This window comes from Leiobunum rupestre, chromosome 3, assembly GCF_980474605.1.
Source record: "Leiobunum rupestre chromosome 3, qqLeiRupe1.1.hap1, whole genome shotgun sequence".
Lineage (NCBI taxonomy): Eukaryota > Metazoa > Arthropoda > Arachnida > Opiliones > Sclerosomatidae > Leiobunum > Leiobunum rupestre.
This window is the reverse complement of record NC_143386.1, coordinates 56,825,917-56,840,334: the sequence shown is the minus strand read 5'-3', so window position 1 is coordinate 56,840,334 and position 14,418 is coordinate 56,825,917. Positions and strand designations below refer to the sequence as shown.

Here is a 14,418-nt window from a genome sequence, read left to right as displayed (position 1 = left end):
ATTCTGGTCCTCGTATGAGGGCGTGGGTTCGATTCCCACTTGTGACAACAACGTTTTTTTAAAATTATATGATTGCGTATAAAAATTCAAAAATTAACGTTGCGAATAGGGAATTAGACGGCGCTCTCTACGTCAGGATGGCCGAGCGGTCTAAGGCGCCGGATTCAAGGCGTTGAAAACCTTGTCTTCTTCGTTAAATGGAGACGTGTGAATTCTGGTCCTTTGATGAGGGCGTGGGTTCGATTCCCACTTGTGACAACAACGTTTTTTTAAAATTATATGATTGAGTATAAAAATTCAAAAATTAACGTTGCGAATAGGGAATTAGACGGCGCTCTGTACGTCAGGATGGCCGAGCGGTCTTAGGCGCCTGACTCAAGGCGGTGAAAACCTTGTCTTCTTCGTTAAATGGAGACGTGTGAATTCTGGTCCTCGTAGAAGGGCGTGGGTTCGAATCCCACTTCTGACAACAATGTTTTTTTTAAATTAAATGATTGCGTATAAAAATTCAAAAATTAACGTTGCGAATAGGGAATTAGACGGCGCTCTCTACGTCAGAATGGCCGAGCGGTCTAAGGCGCCAGACTCAAGGCGTTGAAAACCTTGTCTTCTTCTTTAAATGGAGACGTGTGAATTCTGGTCCTCGTATGAGGGCGTGGGTTCGATTCCCACTTGTGACAACAACGTTTTTTTAAAATTATATGATTGCGTATAAAAATTCAAAAATTAACGTTGCGAATAGGGAATTAGACGGCGCTCTCTACGTCAGGATGGCCGAGCGGTCTAAGGCGCCGGACTCAAGGCGTTGAAAACCTTGTCTTCTTCGTTAAATGGAGACGTGTGAATTCTGGTCCTTTGATGAGGGCGTGGGTTCGATTCCCACTTGTGATAACAACGTTTTTTTAAAATTATATGATTGCGTATAAAAATTCAAAAATTAACGTTGCGAATAGGGAATTAGACGGCGCTCTTTACGTCAGAATGGCCGAGCGGTCTAAGGCGCCAGACTCAAGGCGTTGAAAACCTTGTCTTCTTCGTTAAATGGAGACGTGTGAATTGTGGTCCTCGTATGAGGGCGTGGGTTCGAATCCCACTTCTGACAACAACGTTTTTTTTTAAATTAAATGATTGCGTATAAAAATTCAAAAATTTACGTTGCGAATAGGTAATTAGACGGCGCTCTCTACGTCAGGATGGCCGAGCGTTCTAAGGCGCCAGACTCAAGGCGTTGAAAACCTTGTCTTCTTATTTAATTGGAGACGTGTGAATTGTGGTCCTCGTATGAGGGCATGGGTTCGAATCCCACTTCTGACAACAACGTTTTTTTTAAATTAAATGATTGCGTATAAAAATTCAAAAATTAACGTTGCGAACAGGGAATTAGACGGCGCTCTCTACGTCAGGATGGCCGAGCGGTCTAAGGCGCCTGACTCAAGGCGTTGAAAACCTTGTCTTCTTCGTTAATTGGAGACGAATTGTGGTCCTCGTATGAGGGCGTGGGTTCGAATCCCACTTCTGACAACAACGTTTTTTTTAAATTAAATGATTGCGTATAAAAATTCAAAAATTAACGTTGTGAATAGGGAATTAGACGGCGCTTTCTACGTCAGGATGGCCGAGCGGTCTAAGGCGCCTGTCTCAAGGCGTTGAAAACCTTGTCTTCTTCGTTAATTGGAGACGTGTGAATTGTGGTCCTCGTATGAGAGCGTGGGTTCGAATCCCACTTCTGACAACAACGTTTTTTTTTTAAATTAAATGATTGCGTATAAAAATTCAAAAATTAACGTGGCGAATAGGTAATTAGACGGCGCTCTCTACGTCAGGATGGCCGAGTGGTCTAAGGCGTCAGACTCAAGGCGTTGAAAACCTTGTCTTCTTCGTTAATTGGAGACGTGTGAATTGTGGTCCTCGTATGAGGGCGTGGGTTCGTATCCCACTTCTGACAACAACTTTTTTTTTTAAATTAAATGATTGCGTATTAAAATTCAAAAATTAACGTTGCGAATAGGGAATTAGACGGCGCTCTCTACGTCAGAATGGCCGAGTGGTCTAAGGCGTCAGACTCAAGGCGTTGAAAACCTTGTCTTCTTCGTTAATTGGAGACGTGTGAATTGTGGTCCTCGTATGAGGGCGTGGGTTCGAATCCCACTTCTGACAACAACTTTTTTTTAAATTAAATGATTGCGTATTAAAATTCAAAAATTAACGTTGCGAATAGGGAATTAGACGGCGCTCTCTACGTCAGAATGGCCGAGCGGTCTAAGGCGCCAGACTCAAGGCGTTGAAAACCTTGTCTTCTTCGTTAAATGGAGACGTGTGAATTCTGGTCCTCGTATGAGGGCGTGGGTTCGAATCCCATTTCTGACAAAAATGTTTTTTTTTAAATTAAATGATTGCGTATAAAAATTCAAAAATTAACGTTGCGATTAGGGAATTAGACGGCGCTCTCTACGTCAGGATGGCCGAGCGGTCTAAGGCGCCAGACTCAAGGCGTTGAAAACCTTGTCTTCTTCGTTAAATGGAGACGTGTGAATTCTGGTCCTCGTATGAGGGCGTGGGTTCGAATCCCACTTCTGACAACAACTTTTTTTTTTAAATTAAATGATTGCGTATAAAAATTCAAAAATTAACGTTGCGAATAGGGAATTAGACGGCGCTCTCTACGTCAGAATGGCCGAGCGGTCTAAGGCGCCAGACTCAAGGCGTTGAAAACCTTGTCTTCTTCGTTAAATGGAGACGTGTGAATTCTGGTCCTCGTATGAGGGCGTGGGTTCGAATCCCATTTCTGACAAAAATGCTTTTTTTAAATGAAATGATTGCGTATAAAAATTCAAAAATTAACGTTGCGAATAGGGAATTAGACGGCGCTCTCTACGTCAGGATGGCCGAGCGGTCTTAGGCGCCAGACTCAAGGCGTTGAAAACCTTGTCTTCTTCGTTAAATGGAGACATGTGAATTCTGGTCCTCGTATGAGGGCGTGGGTTCGAATCCCACTTCTGACAAAAACGCTTTTTTTAAATTAAATGATTGCGTATAAAAATTCAAAAATTAACGTTGCGAATATGGAATTAGACGGCGCTCTCTACGTCAGGATGGCCGAGCGGTCTAATGCGCCAGACTCAAGGCGTTGAAAACCTTGTCTTCTTCGTTAAATGGAGACGTGTGAATTCTGGTCCTCGTATGAGGGCGTGGGTTCGAATCCCACTTCTGACAAAAACGCTTTTTTTAAATTAAATGATTGCGTATAAAAATTCAAAAATTAACGTTGCGAATAGGAAATTAGACGGCGCTCTCTACGTCAGGATGGCCGAGCGGTCTAAGGCGCCAGACTCAAGGCGTTGAAAACCTTGTCTTCTTCGTTAAATGGAGACGTGTGAATTCTGGTCCTCGTATGAGGGCGTGGGTTCAAATCCCATTTCTGACAAAAATGCTTTTTTTAAATTAAATGATTGCGTATAAAAATTCAAAAATTAACGTTGCGATTAGGGAATTAGACGGCGCTCTCTACGTCAGGATGGCCGAGCGGTCTAAGGCGCCAGACTCAAGGCGTTGAAAACCTTGTCTTCTTCGTTAAATGGAGACGTGTGAATTCTGGTCCTCGTATGAGGGCGTGGGTTCGAATCCCACTTCTGACAAAAACGTTTTTTTTAAATTAAATGATTGCGTATAAAAATTCAAAAATTAACGTTGCGAATAGGGAATTAGACGGCGCTCTCTACGTCCGGATGGCCGAGCGGTCTAAGGCGCCAGACTCAAGGCGTTGAAAACCTTGTCTTCTTCGTTAAATGGAGACGTGTGGATTCTGGTCCTCGTATGAGGGCGTGGGTTCGAATCCCACTTCTGACAAAAACGTTTTTTTTAAATTAAATGATTGCGTATAAAAATTCAAAAATTAACGTTGCGAATAGGGAATTAGACGGCGCTCTCTACGTCAGGATGGCCGAGCGGTCTAAGGCGCCAGACTCAAGGCGTTGAAAACCTTGTCTTCTTATTTAATTGGAGACGTGTGAATTGTGGTCCTCGTATGAGGGCGTGGGCTCGAATCCCACTACTGACAACAACGTTTTTTTTTAAATTAAATGATTGCGTATAAAAATTCAAAAATTAACGTTGCGAATAGGGAATTAGACGGCGCTCTCTGCGTCAGGATGGCCGAGCGGTCTAAGGCGCCAGACTCAAGGCGTTGAAAACCTTGTCTTCTTATTTAATTGGAGACGTGTGAATTGTGGTCCTCGTATGAGGGCGTGGGTTCGAATCCCACTTCTGACAACAACTTTTTTTTAAATTAAATGATTGCGTATAAAAATTCAAAAATTAACGTTGTGAATAGGGAATTAGACGGCACTTTCTACGTCAGGATGGCCGAGCGGTCTAAGGCGCCTGACTCAAGGCGTTGAAAACCTTGTCTTCTTCGTTAATTGGAGACGTGTGAATTGTGGTCCTCGTATGAGGGCGTGGGTTCGAATCCCACTTCTGACAACAACGTTTTTTTTTTAAATTAAATGATTGCGTATAAAAATTCAAAAATTAACGTTGCGAATAGGTAATTAGACGGCGCTCTCTACGTCAGGATGGCCGAGTGGTCTAAGGCGTCAGACTCAAGGCGTTGAAAACCTTGTCTTCTTCGTTAATTGGAGACGTGTGAATTGTGGTCCTCGTATGAGGGCGTGGGTTCGAATCCCACTTCTGACAACAACTTTTTTTTTAAATTTAATGATTGCGTATTAAAATTCAAAACTTAACGTTGCGAATAGGGAATTAGACGGCGCTCTCTACGTCAGAATGGCCGAGTGGTCTAAGGCGTCAGACTCAAGGCGTTGAAAACCTTGTCTTCTTCGTTAATTGGAGACGTGTGAATTGTGGTCCTCGTATGAGGGCGTGGGTTCGAATCCCACTTCTGACAACAACTTTTTTTTAAATTAAATGATTGCGTATTAAAATTCAAAAATTAACGTTGCGAATAGGGAATTAGACGGCGCTCTCTACGTCAGAATGGCCGAGCGGTCTAAGGCGCCAGACTCAAGGCGTTGAAAACCTTGTCTTCTTATTTAATTGGAGACGTGTGAATTGTGGTCCTCGTATGAGGGCGTGGGTTCGAATCCCACTTCTGACAACAACTTTTTTTTTAAATGAAATGATTGCGTATAAAAATTCAAAAATTAACGTTGCGAATAGGGAATTAGACGGCGCTCTCTACGTAAGGATGGCTGAGCGGTCTAAGGCGCCAGACTCATGGCGTTGAAAACCTTGTCTTCTTCGTTAAATGGAGACGTGTGAATTCTGGTCCTCGTATGAGGGCGTGGGTTCGAATCCCATTTCTGACAAAAATGCTTTTTTTAAATTAAATGATTGCGTATAAAAATTCAAAAATTAACGTTGCGAATAGGGAATAAGACGGCGCTCTCTACGTCAGGATGGCCGAGCGGTCTAAGGCGCCAGACTCAAGGCGTTGAAAACCTTGTCTTCTTCGTTAAATGGAGACGTGTGAATTCTGTTCCTCGTATGAGGGCGTGGGTTCGAATCCCACTTCTGACAACAACTTTTTTTTTAATTTAAATGATTGCGTATAAAAATTCAAAAATTAACGTTGCGAATAGGGAATTAGACGGCGCTCTCTACGTCAGAATGGCCGAGCGGTCTAAGGCGCCAGACTCAAGGCGTTGAAAACCTTGTCTTCTTCGTTAAATGGAGACGTGTGAATTCTGGTCCTCGTATGAGGGCGTGGGTTCGAATCCCACTTCTGACAAAAACGCTTTTATTAAATTAAATGATTGCGTATAAAAATTCAAAAATTAACGTTGCGAATAGGGAATTAGACGGCGCTCTCTACGTCAGGATGGCCGAGCGGTCTAAGGCGCCAGACTCAAGGCGTTGAAAACCTTGTCTTCTTATTTAATTGGAGACGTGTGGATTCTGGTCCTCGTATGAGGGCGTGGGTTCGAATCCCACTTCTGACAAAAACGTTTTTTTTAAATTAAATGATTGCGTATAAAAATTCAAAAATTAACGTTGCGAATAGGGAATTAGACGGCGCTCTCTACGTCAGGATGGCCGAGCGGTCTAAGGCGCCAGACTCAAGGCGTTGAAAACCTTGTCTTCTTCGTTAAATGGAGACGTGTGAATTCTGGTCCTCGTATGAGGGCGTGGGTTCGAATCCCACTTCTGACAACAACTTTTTTTTTAATTTAAATGATTGCGTATAAAAATTCAAAAATTAACGTTGCGAATAGGGAATTAGACGGCGCTCTCTACGTCAGAATGGCCGAGCGGTCTAAGGCGCCAGACTCAAGGCGTTGAAAACCTTGTCTTCTTCGTTAAATGGAGACGTGTGAATTCTGGTCCTCGTATGAGGGCGTGGGTTCGAATCCCATTTCTGACAAAAATGCTTTTTTTAAATGAAATGATTGCGTATAAGAATTCAAAAATTAACGTTGCGAATAGGGAATTAGTCGGCGCTCTCTACGTCAGGATGGCTGAGCGGTCTAAGGCGCCAGACTCATGGCGTTGAAAACCTTGTCTTCTTCGTTAAATGGAGACGTGTGAATTCTGGTCCTCGTATGAGGGCGTGGGTTCGAATCCCACTTCTGACAACAATTTTTTTTTAAATTAAATGATTGCGTATAAAAATTCAAAAATTAACGTTGCGAATAGGGAATTAGACGGCGCTCTCTACGTCAGGATGGCCGAGCGGTCTAAGGCGCCAGACTCAAGGCGTTGAAAGCCTTGTCTTCTTCGTTAAATGGAGACGTGTGAATTCTGGTCCTCGTATGAGGGCGTGGGTTCGAATCCCACTTCTGACAAAAACGCTTTTTTTAAATTAAATGATTGCGTATAAAAATTCAAAAATTAACGTTGCGAATAGGGAATTAGACGGCGCATTACGTCAGGATGGCCGAGCGGTCTAAGGCGCCAGACTCAAGGCGTTGAAAGCCTTGTCTTCTTCGTTAAATGGAGACGTGTGAATTCTGGTCCTCGTATGAGGGCGTGGGTTCGAATCCCACTTCTGACAAAAACGCTTTTTTTAAATTAAATGATTGCGTATAAAAATTCAAAAATTAACGTTGCGAATAGGGAATTAGACGGCGCTCTACGTCAGGATGGCCGAGCGGTCTAAGGCGCCAGACTCAAGGCGTTGAAAACCTTGTCTTCTTCGTTAAATGGAGACGTGTGAATTCTGGTCCTCGTATGAGGGCGTGGGTTCGAATCCCACTTCTGACAACAACTTTTTTTTAAATTAAATGATTGCGTATAAAAATTCAAAAATTAACGTTGCGAATAGGGAATTAGACGGCGCTCTCTACGTCAGGATGGCCGAGCGGTCTAAGGCGCCAGACTCAAAGCGTTGAAAGCCTTGTCTTCTTCGTTAAATGGAGACATGTGAATTCTGGTCCTCGTATGAGGGCGTGGGTTCGAATCTCACTTCTGACAAAAACGCTGTTTTTAAATTTAATGATTGCGTATAAAAATTCAAAAATTAACGTTGCGAATAGGGAATTAGACGGCGCTCTACGTCAGGATGGCCGAGCGGTCTAAGGCGCCAGACTCAAGGCGTTGAAAACCTTGTCTTCTTCGTTAATTGGAGACGTGTGAATTGTGGTCCTCGTATGAGGGCGTGGGTTCGAATCCCACTTCTGACAAAAACGCTTTTTTTAAATTAAATGATTGCGTATAAAAATTCAAAAATTAACGTTGCGAATAGGGAATTAGACGGCGCTCTTTACGTCAGGATGGCCGAGCGGTCTAAGGCGTCAGACTCAAGGCGTTGAAAACCTTGTCTTCTTCGTTAAATGGAGACGTGTGAATTCTGGTCCTCGTATGAGGGCGTGGGTTCGAATCCCACTTCTGACAAAAACGCTTTTTTTAAATTAAATGATTGCGTATAAAAATTCAAAAATTAACGTTGCGAATAGGGAATTAGACGGCGCTCTCTACGTCAGGATGGCCGAGCGGTCTAAGGCGCCAGACTCAAGGCGTTGAATACCTTGTCTTCTTCGTTAAATGGAGACGTGTGAATTCTTGTCCTTGTATGAGGGCGTGGGTTCGAATCCCACTTCTGACAAAAACGCTTTTTTTAAATTAAATGATTGCGTATAAAAATTCAAAAATTAACGTTGCGAATAGGGAGTTAGACGGCGCTCTCTACGTCAGGATTGCCGAGCGGTCTAAGGCGCCAGACTCAAGGCGTTGAAAACCTTGTCTTCTTCGTTAAATGGAGACGTACGAATTCTGGTCCTCGTATGAGGGCGTGGGTTCGAATCCCACTTCTGACAAAAACGCTTTTTTTAAATTAAATGATTGCGTATAAAAATTCAAAAATTAACGTTGCGAATAGGGAATTAGACGGCGCTCTCTACGTCAGGATGGCCGAGCGGTCTAAGGCGCCAGACTCAAGGCGTTGAAAACCTTGTCTTCTTCGTTAAATGGAGACGTGTGAATTCTGGTCCTCGTATGAGGGCGTGGGTTCGAATCCCACTTCTGACAAAAACGCTTTTTTTAAATTAAATGATTGCGTATAAAAATTCAAAAATTAACGTTGCGAATAGGGAATTAGACGGCGCTGACTTCGTCAGGATGGCCGAGCGGTCTAAGGCGCAAGACTCAAGCCGTTGAAAACCTTGTCTTCTTCGTTAAATGGAGACGTGTGAATTCTGGTCCTAGTATGAGGGCGTGGGTTCGAATCCCACTTCTGACAAAAACGCTTTTTTTAAATTAAATGATTGCGTATAAAAATTCAAAAATTAACGTTGCGAATAGGGAATTAGACGGCGCTCTCTACGTCAGGATGGACGAGCGGTCTAAGGCGCCAGACTCAAAGCGATGAATACCTTGTCTTCTTCGTTAAATGGAGACGTGTGAATTCTGGTCCTTGTATGAGGGCGTGGGTTCGAATCCCACTTCTGACAAAAACGCTTTTTTTAAATTAAATGATTGCGTATAAAAATTCAAAAATTAACGTTGCGAATAGGGAATTAGACGGTGCTCTCTACGTCAGGATGGCCGAGCGGTCTAAGGCGCCAGACTCAAGGCGTTGAAAACCTTGTCTTCTTCGTTAAATGGAGACGTGTGAATTCTGGTCCTCGTATGAGGGCGTGGGTTCGAATCCCACTTCTGACAAAAACGCTTTTTTTAAATTAAATGATTGCGTATAAAAATTCAAAAATTAACGTTGCGAATAGGGAGTTAGACGGCGCTCTCTACGTCAGGATGGCCGAGCGGTCTAAGGCGCCAGACTCAAGGCGTTGAAAACCTTGTCTTCTTCGTTAAATGGAGACGTGCGAATTCTGGTCCTCGTATGAGGGCGTGGGTTCGAATCCCACTTCTGACAAAAACGCTTTTTTTAAATTAAATGATTGCGTATAAAAATTCAAAAATTAACGTTGCGAATAGGGAATTAGACGGCGTTCTCTACGTTAGGATGGCCGAGCGGTCTAAGGCGCCAGACTCAAGGCGTTGAAAACCTTGTCTTCTTCGTTAAATGGAGACGTGTGAATTCTTGTCCTCGTATGAGGGCGTGGGTTCGAATCCCACTTCTGACAACAACTTTTTTTTTAAATTAAATGATTGCGTATAAAAATTCAAAAATTAACGTTGCGAATAGGGAATTAGACGGCGCTCTCTACGTCAGGATGGCCGAGCGGTCCAAGGCGCCAGACTCAAGGCGTTGAAAACCTTGTCTTCTTCGTTAAATGGAGACGTGTGAATTCTAGTTCTCGTATGAGGGCGTGGGTTCGAATCCAACTACTGACAAAAACGCTTTTTTTAAATTAAATGATTGCGTATAAAAATTCAAAAATTAACGTTGCGAATAGGGAATTAGACGGCGCTCTCTACGTCAGGATGGCCGAGCGGTCTAAGGCGCCAGACTCAAGGCGTTGAAAACCTTGTCTTCTTCGTTAAATGGAGACGTGTGAATTCTGGTCCTCGTATGAGGGCGTGGGTTCGAATCCCACTTCTGACAAAAACGCTTTTATTAAATTAAATGATTGCGTATAAAAATTCAAAAATTAACGTTGCGAATAGGGAATTAGACGGCGCTCTCTACGTCAGGATGGCCGAGTGGTCTAAGGCGCCAGACTCATGGCGTTGAAAACCTTGTCTTCTTCGTTAAATGGAGACGTGTGAATTCTGGTCCTCGTATGAGGGCGTGGGTTCGAATCCCACTTCTGACAACAACGCTTTTTTTAAATTAAATGATTGCGTATAAAAATTCAAAAATTAACGTTGCGAATAGGGAATTAGACGGCGCTCTGTACGTCAGGATGGCCGAGCGGTCTAAGGCGCCAGACTCAAGGCGTTGAAAACCTTGTCTTCTTCGTTAAATGGAGACGTGTGAATTCTGGTCCTCGTATGAGGGCGTGGGTTCGAATCCCACTTCTGACAACAACTTTTTTTTTAAATTAAATGATTGCGTATAAAAATTCAAAAATTAACGTTGCGAATAGGGAAATAGACGGCGCTCTCTACGTCAGGATGGCCGAGCGGTCTAAGGCGCCAGACTCAAGGCGTTGAAAACCTTGTCTTCTTCGTTAAATGGAGACGTGTGAATTCTGGTCCTCGTATGAGGGCGTGGGTTCGAATCCCACTTCTGACAAAAACGCTTTTTTTAAATTAAATGATTGCGTATAAAAATTCAAAAATTAACGTTGCGAATAGGGAATTAGACGGCGCTCTCTACGTCAGGATGTCCGAGCGGTCTAAGGCGCCAGACTCAAGGCGTTGAAAACCTTGTCTTCTTCGTTAAATGGAGACGTGTAAATTCTGGTCCTCGTATGAGGGCGTGGGTTCGAATCCCACTTCTGACAACAACTTTTTTTTTAAATTAAATGATTGCGTATAAAAATTCAAAAATTAACGTTGCGAATAGGGAATTAGACGGCGCTCTCTACGTCAGGATGGCCGAGCGGTCTAAGTCGCCAGACTCAAGGCGTTGTAAACCTTGTCTTCTTCGTTAAATGGAGACCTGTGAATTCTGGTCCTCGTATGAGGGCGTGGGTTCGAATCCCACTTCTGACAAAAACGCTTTTTTTAAATTAAATAATTGCGTATAAAAATTCAAAAATTAACGTTGCGAATAGGGAATTAGACGGCGCTCTCTACGTCAGGATGGCCGAGCGGTCTAAGGCGCCAGACTCAAGGCGTTGAAAACCTTGTCTTCTTCGTTAAATGGAGACGTGTGAATTCTGGTCCTCGTATGAGGGCGTGTGTTCGAATCCCACTTCTTACAACAACTTTTTTTTTAAATTAAATGATTGCGTATAAAAATTCAAAAATTAACGTTGCGAATAGGGAATTAGACGGCGCTCTCTACGTCAGGATGGCCGAGCGGTCTAAGGCGCCAGACTCAAGGCGTTGAAAACCTTGTCTTCTTCGTTAAATGGAGACGTGTGAATTCTGGTCCTCGTATGAGGGCGTGGGTTCGAATCCCACTTCTGACAAAAACGCTTTTTTTAAATTAAATGATTGCGTATAAAAATTCAAAAATTAACGTTGCGAATATAGAATTAGACGGCGCTCTCAGCGTCAGGGTGGCCGAGCGGTCTAAGGCACCAGACTCAAGGCGTTGAAAACCTTGTCTTCTTCGTTAAATGGAGACGTGTCAATTCTGGTCCTCGTATGAGGGCGTGGGTTCGAATCCCACTTCTGACAACAATTTTTTTTTTAAATTAAATGATTGCGTATAAAAATTCAAAAAATAACGTTGCGAATAGGGAATTAGACGGCGCTCTCTACGTCAGGATGGCCGAGCGGTCTAAGGCGCCAGACTCAAGGCGTTGAAAACCTTGTCTTCTTCGTTAAATGGAGACGTGTGAATTCCGGTCCTCGTATGAGGGCGTGGGTTCGAATCCCACTTCTGACAAAAACGCTTTTTTTAAATTAAATGATTGCGTATAAAAATTCAAAAAATAACGTTGCGAATAGGGAATTAGACGGCGCTCTCTACGTCAGGATGGCCGAGCGGTCTAAGGCGCCAGACTCAAGGCGTTGAAAACCTTGTCTTCTTCGTTAAATGGAGACGTGTCAATTCTGGTCCTCGTATGAGGGCGTGGGTTCGAATCCCACTTCTGACAACAATTTTTTTTTTAAATTAAATGATTGCGTATAAAAATTCAAAAAATAACGTTGCGAATAGGGAATTAGACGGCGCTCTCTACGTCAGGATGGCCGAGCGGTCTAAGGCGCCAGACTCAAGGCGTTGAAAACCTTGTCTTCTTCGTTAAATGGAGACGTGTGAATTCCGGTCCTCGTATGAGGGCGTGGGTTCGAATCCCACTTCTGACAAAAACGCTTTTTTTAAATTAAATGATTGCGTATAAAAATTCAAAAAATAACGTTGCGAATAGGGAATTAGACGGCGCTCTCTACGTCAGGATGGCCGAGCGGTCTAAGGCGCCAGACTCAAGGCGTTGAAAACCTTGTCTTCTTCGTTAAATGGAGACGTGTGAATTCTGGTCCTCGTATGAGGGCGTGGGTTCGAATCCCACTTCTGACAACAACTTTTTTTTAAATTAAATGATTGCGTATAAAAATTCAAAAATTAACGTTGCGAATAGGGAATTAGACGGCGTTCTCTACGTCAGGATGGCCGAGCGGTCTAAGGCGCCAGACTCAAGGCGTTGAAAACCTTGTCTTAATCGTAAAATGGAGACGTGTGAATTCTGGTCCTCGTATGAGGGCGTGGGTTCAAATCCCACTTCTGACAACAACTTTTTTTTAAATTAAATGATTGCGTATAAAAATTCAAAAATTAACGTTGCGAATAGGGAATTAGACGGCGTTCTCTACGTCAGGATGGCCGAGCGGTCTAAGGCGCCAGACTCAAGGCGTCGAAAACCTTGTCTTCTTCGTTAAATGGAGACGTGTGAATTCTGGTCCTCGTATGAGGGCGTGGGTTCGAATCCCACTTCTGACAAAAACGCTTTTTTTAAATTAAATGATTGCGTATAAAAATTCAAAAATTAACGTTGCGAATAGGGAATAAGACGGCGTTCTCTACGTCAGGATGGCCGAGCGGTCTAAGGCGCCAGACTCAAGGCGTTGAAAACCTTGTCTTCTTCGTTAAATGGAGACGTGTGAATTCTGGTCCTCGTATGAGGGCGTGGGTTCGAATCCCACTTCTGACAACAACTTTTTTTTTAAATTAAATGATTGCGTATAAAAATTCAAAAATTAACGTTGCGAATAGGGAATTAGACGGCGCTCTCTACGTCAGGATGGCCGAGCGGTCTAAGGCGCCAGACTCAAGGCGTTGAAAACCTTGTCTTCTTCGTTAAATGGAGACGTGTGAATTCTGGTCCTCGTATGAGGGCGTGGGTTCGAATCCCACTTCTGACAACAACTTTTTTTTTAAATTAAATGATTGCGTATAAAAATTCAAAAATTAACGTTGCGAATAGGGAATTAGACGGCGCTCTCTACGTCAGGATGGCCGAGCGGTCTAAGGCGCCAGACTCAAGGCGTTGAAAACCTTGTCTTCTTCGTTAAATGGAGACGTGTGAATTCAGGTCCTCGTATGAGGGCGTGGGTTCGAATCCCACTTCTGACAAAAACGCTTTTTTTAAATTAAATGATTGCGTATAAAAATTCAAAAATTAACGTTGCGAATAGGGAATAAGACGGCGTTCTCTACGTCAGGATGGCCGAGCGGTCTAAGGCGCCAGACTCAAGGCGTTGAAAACCTTGTCTTCTTCGTTTAATGGAGACGTGTGAATTCTGGTCCTCGTATGAGGGCGTGGGTTCGAATCCCACTTCTGACAAAAACGCTTTTTTTAAATTAAATGATTGCGTATAACAATTCAAAAATTAACGTTGCGAATAGGGATAAGACGGCGTTCTCTACGTCAGGATGGCCGAGCGGTCTAAGGCGCCAGACTCAAGGCGTTGAAAACCTTGTCTTCTTCGTTAAATGGAGACGTGTGAATTCTGGTCCTCGTATGAGGGCGTGGGTTCGAATCCCACTTCTGACAACAACTTTTTTTTTAAATTAAATGATTGCGTATAAAAATTCAAAAATTAACGTTGCGAATAGGGAATTAGACGGCGCTCTCTACGTCAGGATGGCCGAGCGGTCTAAGGCGCCAGACTCAAGGCGTTGAAAACCTTGTCTTCTTCGTTAAATGGAGACGTGTGAATTCAGGTCCTCGTATGAGGGCGTGGGTTCGAATCCCACTTCTGACAAAAACGCTTTTTTTAAATTAAATGATTGCGTATAAAAATTCAAAAATTAACGTTGCGAATAGGGAATAAGACGGCGTTCTCTACGTCAGGATGGCCGAGCGGTCTAAGGCGCCAGACTCAAGGCGTTGAAAACCTTGTCTTCTTCGTTAAATGGAGACGTGTGAATTCTGGTCCTCGTATGAGGGCGTGGGTTCGAATCCCACTTCTGACAAAAACGCTTTTTTTAAATTAAATGATTGCGTA

At 43.3% G+C, this 14,418-nt stretch overlaps 61 non-coding genes across 61 annotated transcripts; all 61 read left to right on the top strand.

Annotated features, from left to right (window-relative positions):
• The first annotated feature begins 342 nt into the window (after positions 1–342).
• TRNAL-CAA (transfer RNA leucine (anticodon CAA)) lies at positions 343–469 on the top strand. Its single transcript has 2 exons — positions 343–380; positions 424–469. It is a non-coding gene; the product is annotated as a tRNA-Leu (tRNA).
• An 84-nt stretch (positions 470–553) lies between these two features.
• TRNAL-CAA (transfer RNA leucine (anticodon CAA)) lies at positions 554–680 on the top strand. The gene is made up of 2 exons: positions 554–591; positions 635–680. It is a non-coding gene; the product is annotated as a tRNA-Leu (tRNA).
• Positions 681–975: 295 nt separating this feature from the next.
• TRNAL-CAA (transfer RNA leucine (anticodon CAA)) lies at positions 976–1,102 on the top strand. Its single transcript has 2 exons — positions 976–1,013; positions 1,057–1,102. It is a non-coding gene; the product is annotated as a tRNA-Leu (tRNA).
• A 296-nt stretch (positions 1,103–1,398) lies between these two features.
• Positions 1,399–1,521, top strand: TRNAL-CAA (transfer RNA leucine (anticodon CAA)). Its single transcript has 2 exons — positions 1,399–1,436; positions 1,484–1,521. It is a non-coding gene; the product is annotated as a tRNA-Leu (tRNA).
• Positions 1,522–1,605: 84 nt separating this feature from the next.
• On the top strand, positions 1,606–1,732 carry TRNAL-CAA (transfer RNA leucine (anticodon CAA)). The gene is made up of 2 exons: positions 1,606–1,643; positions 1,697–1,732. It is a non-coding gene; the product is annotated as a tRNA-Leu (tRNA).
• An 86-nt stretch (positions 1,733–1,818) lies between these two features.
• TRNAL-CAA (transfer RNA leucine (anticodon CAA)) lies at positions 1,819–1,945 on the top strand. Its single transcript has 2 exons — positions 1,819–1,856; positions 1,908–1,945. It is a non-coding gene; the product is annotated as a tRNA-Leu (tRNA).
• An 85-nt stretch (positions 1,946–2,030) lies between these two features.
• Positions 2,031–2,157, top strand: TRNAL-CAA (transfer RNA leucine (anticodon CAA)). Its single transcript has 2 exons — positions 2,031–2,068; positions 2,120–2,157. It is a non-coding gene; the product is annotated as a tRNA-Leu (tRNA).
• Positions 2,158–2,240: 83 nt separating this feature from the next.
• On the top strand, positions 2,241–2,367 carry TRNAL-CAA (transfer RNA leucine (anticodon CAA)). The gene is made up of 2 exons: positions 2,241–2,278; positions 2,322–2,367. It is a non-coding gene; the product is annotated as a tRNA-Leu (tRNA).
• An 85-nt stretch (positions 2,368–2,452) lies between these two features.
• Positions 2,453–2,579, top strand: TRNAL-CAA (transfer RNA leucine (anticodon CAA)). The gene is made up of 2 exons: positions 2,453–2,490; positions 2,534–2,579. It is a non-coding gene; the product is annotated as a tRNA-Leu (tRNA).
• Positions 2,580–2,664: 85 nt separating this feature from the next.
• TRNAL-CAA (transfer RNA leucine (anticodon CAA)) lies at positions 2,665–2,791 on the top strand. Its single transcript has 2 exons — positions 2,665–2,702; positions 2,746–2,791. It is a non-coding gene; the product is annotated as a tRNA-Leu (tRNA).
• Positions 2,792–2,875: 84 nt separating this feature from the next.
• Positions 2,876–3,002, top strand: TRNAL-CAA (transfer RNA leucine (anticodon CAA)). The gene is made up of 2 exons: positions 2,876–2,913; positions 2,957–3,002. It is a non-coding gene; the product is annotated as a tRNA-Leu (tRNA).
• Positions 3,003–3,086: 84 nt separating this feature from the next.
• TRNAL-CAA (transfer RNA leucine (anticodon CAA)) lies at positions 3,087–3,213 on the top strand. Its single transcript has 2 exons — positions 3,087–3,124; positions 3,168–3,213. It is a non-coding gene; the product is annotated as a tRNA-Leu (tRNA).
• An 84-nt stretch (positions 3,214–3,297) lies between these two features.
• Positions 3,298–3,424, top strand: TRNAL-CAA (transfer RNA leucine (anticodon CAA)). The gene is made up of 2 exons: positions 3,298–3,335; positions 3,379–3,424. It is a non-coding gene; the product is annotated as a tRNA-Leu (tRNA).
• Positions 3,425–3,508: 84 nt separating this feature from the next.
• TRNAL-CAA (transfer RNA leucine (anticodon CAA)) lies at positions 3,509–3,635 on the top strand. Its single transcript has 2 exons — positions 3,509–3,546; positions 3,590–3,635. It is a non-coding gene; the product is annotated as a tRNA-Leu (tRNA).
• An 84-nt stretch (positions 3,636–3,719) lies between these two features.
• TRNAL-CAA (transfer RNA leucine (anticodon CAA)) lies at positions 3,720–3,846 on the top strand. The gene is made up of 2 exons: positions 3,720–3,757; positions 3,801–3,846. It is a non-coding gene; the product is annotated as a tRNA-Leu (tRNA).
• Positions 3,847–4,142: 296 nt separating this feature from the next.
• TRNAL-CAA (transfer RNA leucine (anticodon CAA)) lies at positions 4,143–4,269 on the top strand. Its single transcript has 2 exons — positions 4,143–4,180; positions 4,224–4,269. It is a non-coding gene; the product is annotated as a tRNA-Leu (tRNA).
• An 83-nt stretch (positions 4,270–4,352) lies between these two features.
• On the top strand, positions 4,353–4,479 carry TRNAL-CAA (transfer RNA leucine (anticodon CAA)). The gene is made up of 2 exons: positions 4,353–4,390; positions 4,442–4,479. It is a non-coding gene; the product is annotated as a tRNA-Leu (tRNA).
• An 86-nt stretch (positions 4,480–4,565) lies between these two features.
• TRNAL-CAA (transfer RNA leucine (anticodon CAA)) lies at positions 4,566–4,692 on the top strand. Its single transcript has 2 exons — positions 4,566–4,603; positions 4,655–4,692. It is a non-coding gene; the product is annotated as a tRNA-Leu (tRNA).
• An 84-nt stretch (positions 4,693–4,776) lies between these two features.
• Positions 4,777–4,903, top strand: TRNAL-CAA (transfer RNA leucine (anticodon CAA)). Its single transcript has 2 exons — positions 4,777–4,814; positions 4,866–4,903. It is a non-coding gene; the product is annotated as a tRNA-Leu (tRNA).
• An 83-nt stretch (positions 4,904–4,986) lies between these two features.
• TRNAL-CAA (transfer RNA leucine (anticodon CAA)) lies at positions 4,987–5,113 on the top strand. Its single transcript has 2 exons — positions 4,987–5,024; positions 5,068–5,113. It is a non-coding gene; the product is annotated as a tRNA-Leu (tRNA).
• A 295-nt stretch (positions 5,114–5,408) lies between these two features.
• On the top strand, positions 5,409–5,535 carry TRNAL-CAA (transfer RNA leucine (anticodon CAA)). Its single transcript has 2 exons — positions 5,409–5,446; positions 5,490–5,535. It is a non-coding gene; the product is annotated as a tRNA-Leu (tRNA).
• An 84-nt stretch (positions 5,536–5,619) lies between these two features.
• TRNAL-CAA (transfer RNA leucine (anticodon CAA)) lies at positions 5,620–5,746 on the top strand. Its single transcript has 2 exons — positions 5,620–5,657; positions 5,701–5,746. It is a non-coding gene; the product is annotated as a tRNA-Leu (tRNA).
• Positions 5,747–5,830: 84 nt separating this feature from the next.
• Positions 5,831–5,957, top strand: TRNAL-CAA (transfer RNA leucine (anticodon CAA)). The gene is made up of 2 exons: positions 5,831–5,868; positions 5,912–5,957. It is a non-coding gene; the product is annotated as a tRNA-Leu (tRNA).
• An 84-nt stretch (positions 5,958–6,041) lies between these two features.
• On the top strand, positions 6,042–6,168 carry TRNAL-CAA (transfer RNA leucine (anticodon CAA)). Its single transcript has 2 exons — positions 6,042–6,079; positions 6,123–6,168. It is a non-coding gene; the product is annotated as a tRNA-Leu (tRNA).
• Positions 6,169–6,252: 84 nt separating this feature from the next.
• On the top strand, positions 6,253–6,379 carry TRNAL-CAA (transfer RNA leucine (anticodon CAA)). The gene is made up of 2 exons: positions 6,253–6,290; positions 6,334–6,379. It is a non-coding gene; the product is annotated as a tRNA-Leu (tRNA).
• Positions 6,380–6,463: 84 nt separating this feature from the next.
• On the top strand, positions 6,464–6,590 carry TRNAM-CAU (transfer RNA methionine (anticodon CAU)). Its single transcript has 2 exons — positions 6,464–6,501; positions 6,545–6,590. It is a non-coding gene; the product is annotated as a tRNA-Met (tRNA).
• Positions 6,591–6,673: 83 nt separating this feature from the next.
• TRNAL-CAA (transfer RNA leucine (anticodon CAA)) lies at positions 6,674–6,800 on the top strand. Its single transcript has 2 exons — positions 6,674–6,711; positions 6,755–6,800. It is a non-coding gene; the product is annotated as a tRNA-Leu (tRNA).
• Positions 6,801–6,882: 82 nt separating this feature from the next.
• On the top strand, positions 6,883–7,009 carry TRNAL-CAA (transfer RNA leucine (anticodon CAA)). Its single transcript has 2 exons — positions 6,883–6,920; positions 6,964–7,009. It is a non-coding gene; the product is annotated as a tRNA-Leu (tRNA).
• An 82-nt stretch (positions 7,010–7,091) lies between these two features.
• On the top strand, positions 7,092–7,218 carry TRNAL-CAA (transfer RNA leucine (anticodon CAA)). The gene is made up of 2 exons: positions 7,092–7,129; positions 7,173–7,218. It is a non-coding gene; the product is annotated as a tRNA-Leu (tRNA).
• Positions 7,219–7,301: 83 nt separating this feature from the next.
• TRNAL-CAA (transfer RNA leucine (anticodon CAA)) lies at positions 7,302–7,428 on the top strand. The gene is made up of 2 exons: positions 7,302–7,339; positions 7,383–7,428. It is a non-coding gene; the product is annotated as a tRNA-Leu (tRNA).
• An 82-nt stretch (positions 7,429–7,510) lies between these two features.
• TRNAL-CAA (transfer RNA leucine (anticodon CAA)) lies at positions 7,511–7,637 on the top strand. The gene is made up of 2 exons: positions 7,511–7,548; positions 7,592–7,637. It is a non-coding gene; the product is annotated as a tRNA-Leu (tRNA).
• An 84-nt stretch (positions 7,638–7,721) lies between these two features.
• On the top strand, positions 7,722–7,848 carry TRNAL-CAA (transfer RNA leucine (anticodon CAA)). Its single transcript has 2 exons — positions 7,722–7,759; positions 7,803–7,848. It is a non-coding gene; the product is annotated as a tRNA-Leu (tRNA).
• An 84-nt stretch (positions 7,849–7,932) lies between these two features.
• On the top strand, positions 7,933–8,059 carry TRNAL-CAA (transfer RNA leucine (anticodon CAA)). Its single transcript has 2 exons — positions 7,933–7,970; positions 8,014–8,059. It is a non-coding gene; the product is annotated as a tRNA-Leu (tRNA).
• Positions 8,060–8,143: 84 nt separating this feature from the next.
• On the top strand, positions 8,144–8,270 carry TRNAL-CAA (transfer RNA leucine (anticodon CAA)). Its single transcript has 2 exons — positions 8,144–8,181; positions 8,225–8,270. It is a non-coding gene; the product is annotated as a tRNA-Leu (tRNA).
• An 84-nt stretch (positions 8,271–8,354) lies between these two features.
• Positions 8,355–8,481, top strand: TRNAL-CAA (transfer RNA leucine (anticodon CAA)). The gene is made up of 2 exons: positions 8,355–8,392; positions 8,436–8,481. It is a non-coding gene; the product is annotated as a tRNA-Leu (tRNA).
• An 84-nt stretch (positions 8,482–8,565) lies between these two features.
• Positions 8,566–8,692, top strand: TRNAL-CAA (transfer RNA leucine (anticodon CAA)). Its single transcript has 2 exons — positions 8,566–8,603; positions 8,647–8,692. It is a non-coding gene; the product is annotated as a tRNA-Leu (tRNA).
• Positions 8,693–8,776: 84 nt separating this feature from the next.
• TRNAL-CAA (transfer RNA leucine (anticodon CAA)) lies at positions 8,777–8,903 on the top strand. The gene is made up of 2 exons: positions 8,777–8,814; positions 8,858–8,903. It is a non-coding gene; the product is annotated as a tRNA-Leu (tRNA).
• Positions 8,904–8,987: 84 nt separating this feature from the next.
• On the top strand, positions 8,988–9,114 carry TRNAL-CAA (transfer RNA leucine (anticodon CAA)). Its single transcript has 2 exons — positions 8,988–9,025; positions 9,069–9,114. It is a non-coding gene; the product is annotated as a tRNA-Leu (tRNA).
• Positions 9,115–9,198: 84 nt separating this feature from the next.
• On the top strand, positions 9,199–9,325 carry TRNAL-CAA (transfer RNA leucine (anticodon CAA)). Its single transcript has 2 exons — positions 9,199–9,236; positions 9,280–9,325. It is a non-coding gene; the product is annotated as a tRNA-Leu (tRNA).
• An 84-nt stretch (positions 9,326–9,409) lies between these two features.
• TRNAL-CAA (transfer RNA leucine (anticodon CAA)) lies at positions 9,410–9,536 on the top strand. Its single transcript has 2 exons — positions 9,410–9,447; positions 9,491–9,536. It is a non-coding gene; the product is annotated as a tRNA-Leu (tRNA).
• A 295-nt stretch (positions 9,537–9,831) lies between these two features.
• TRNAL-CAA (transfer RNA leucine (anticodon CAA)) lies at positions 9,832–9,958 on the top strand. The gene is made up of 2 exons: positions 9,832–9,869; positions 9,913–9,958. It is a non-coding gene; the product is annotated as a tRNA-Leu (tRNA).
• Positions 9,959–10,042: 84 nt separating this feature from the next.
• On the top strand, positions 10,043–10,169 carry TRNAM-CAU (transfer RNA methionine (anticodon CAU)). The gene is made up of 2 exons: positions 10,043–10,080; positions 10,124–10,169. It is a non-coding gene; the product is annotated as a tRNA-Met (tRNA).
• Positions 10,170–10,253: 84 nt separating this feature from the next.
• On the top strand, positions 10,254–10,380 carry TRNAL-CAA (transfer RNA leucine (anticodon CAA)). The gene is made up of 2 exons: positions 10,254–10,291; positions 10,335–10,380. It is a non-coding gene; the product is annotated as a tRNA-Leu (tRNA).
• An 84-nt stretch (positions 10,381–10,464) lies between these two features.
• On the top strand, positions 10,465–10,591 carry TRNAL-CAA (transfer RNA leucine (anticodon CAA)). The gene is made up of 2 exons: positions 10,465–10,502; positions 10,546–10,591. It is a non-coding gene; the product is annotated as a tRNA-Leu (tRNA).
• Positions 10,592–10,675: 84 nt separating this feature from the next.
• Positions 10,676–10,802, top strand: TRNAL-CAA (transfer RNA leucine (anticodon CAA)). The gene is made up of 2 exons: positions 10,676–10,713; positions 10,757–10,802. It is a non-coding gene; the product is annotated as a tRNA-Leu (tRNA).
• An 84-nt stretch (positions 10,803–10,886) lies between these two features.
• TRNAL-CAA (transfer RNA leucine (anticodon CAA)) lies at positions 10,887–11,013 on the top strand. Its single transcript has 2 exons — positions 10,887–10,924; positions 10,968–11,013. It is a non-coding gene; the product is annotated as a tRNA-Leu (tRNA).
• Positions 11,014–11,308: 295 nt separating this feature from the next.
• TRNAL-CAA (transfer RNA leucine (anticodon CAA)) lies at positions 11,309–11,435 on the top strand. The gene is made up of 2 exons: positions 11,309–11,346; positions 11,390–11,435. It is a non-coding gene; the product is annotated as a tRNA-Leu (tRNA).
• An 84-nt stretch (positions 11,436–11,519) lies between these two features.
• Positions 11,520–11,646, top strand: TRNAL-CAA (transfer RNA leucine (anticodon CAA)). The gene is made up of 2 exons: positions 11,520–11,557; positions 11,601–11,646. It is a non-coding gene; the product is annotated as a tRNA-Leu (tRNA).
• An 84-nt stretch (positions 11,647–11,730) lies between these two features.
• On the top strand, positions 11,731–11,857 carry TRNAL-CAA (transfer RNA leucine (anticodon CAA)). The gene is made up of 2 exons: positions 11,731–11,768; positions 11,812–11,857. It is a non-coding gene; the product is annotated as a tRNA-Leu (tRNA).
• Positions 11,858–11,941: 84 nt separating this feature from the next.
• TRNAL-CAA (transfer RNA leucine (anticodon CAA)) lies at positions 11,942–12,068 on the top strand. Its single transcript has 2 exons — positions 11,942–11,979; positions 12,023–12,068. It is a non-coding gene; the product is annotated as a tRNA-Leu (tRNA).
• Positions 12,069–12,152: 84 nt separating this feature from the next.
• On the top strand, positions 12,153–12,279 carry TRNAL-CAA (transfer RNA leucine (anticodon CAA)). Its single transcript has 2 exons — positions 12,153–12,190; positions 12,234–12,279. It is a non-coding gene; the product is annotated as a tRNA-Leu (tRNA).
• Positions 12,280–12,363: 84 nt separating this feature from the next.
• TRNAL-CAA (transfer RNA leucine (anticodon CAA)) lies at positions 12,364–12,490 on the top strand. The gene is made up of 2 exons: positions 12,364–12,401; positions 12,445–12,490. It is a non-coding gene; the product is annotated as a tRNA-Leu (tRNA).
• Positions 12,491–12,573: 83 nt separating this feature from the next.
• TRNAL-CAA (transfer RNA leucine (anticodon CAA)) lies at positions 12,574–12,700 on the top strand. Its single transcript has 2 exons — positions 12,574–12,611; positions 12,655–12,700. It is a non-coding gene; the product is annotated as a tRNA-Leu (tRNA).
• Positions 12,701–12,783: 83 nt separating this feature from the next.
• On the top strand, positions 12,784–12,910 carry TRNAL-CAA (transfer RNA leucine (anticodon CAA)). The gene is made up of 2 exons: positions 12,784–12,821; positions 12,865–12,910. It is a non-coding gene; the product is annotated as a tRNA-Leu (tRNA).
• Positions 12,911–12,994: 84 nt separating this feature from the next.
• On the top strand, positions 12,995–13,121 carry TRNAL-CAA (transfer RNA leucine (anticodon CAA)). The gene is made up of 2 exons: positions 12,995–13,032; positions 13,076–13,121. It is a non-coding gene; the product is annotated as a tRNA-Leu (tRNA).
• An 84-nt stretch (positions 13,122–13,205) lies between these two features.
• On the top strand, positions 13,206–13,332 carry TRNAL-CAA (transfer RNA leucine (anticodon CAA)). Its single transcript has 2 exons — positions 13,206–13,243; positions 13,287–13,332. It is a non-coding gene; the product is annotated as a tRNA-Leu (tRNA).
• An 84-nt stretch (positions 13,333–13,416) lies between these two features.
• On the top strand, positions 13,417–13,543 carry TRNAL-CAA (transfer RNA leucine (anticodon CAA)). Its single transcript has 2 exons — positions 13,417–13,454; positions 13,498–13,543. It is a non-coding gene; the product is annotated as a tRNA-Leu (tRNA).
• Positions 13,544–13,627: 84 nt separating this feature from the next.
• TRNAL-CAA (transfer RNA leucine (anticodon CAA)) lies at positions 13,628–13,754 on the top strand. Its single transcript has 2 exons — positions 13,628–13,665; positions 13,709–13,754. It is a non-coding gene; the product is annotated as a tRNA-Leu (tRNA).
• An 83-nt stretch (positions 13,755–13,837) lies between these two features.
• Positions 13,838–13,964, top strand: TRNAL-CAA (transfer RNA leucine (anticodon CAA)). Its single transcript has 2 exons — positions 13,838–13,875; positions 13,919–13,964. It is a non-coding gene; the product is annotated as a tRNA-Leu (tRNA).
• An 84-nt stretch (positions 13,965–14,048) lies between these two features.
• On the top strand, positions 14,049–14,175 carry TRNAL-CAA (transfer RNA leucine (anticodon CAA)). Its single transcript has 2 exons — positions 14,049–14,086; positions 14,130–14,175. It is a non-coding gene; the product is annotated as a tRNA-Leu (tRNA).
• Positions 14,176–14,259: 84 nt separating this feature from the next.
• On the top strand, positions 14,260–14,386 carry TRNAL-CAA (transfer RNA leucine (anticodon CAA)). The gene is made up of 2 exons: positions 14,260–14,297; positions 14,341–14,386. It is a non-coding gene; the product is annotated as a tRNA-Leu (tRNA).
• Positions 14,387–14,418: the final 32 nt, after the last annotated feature.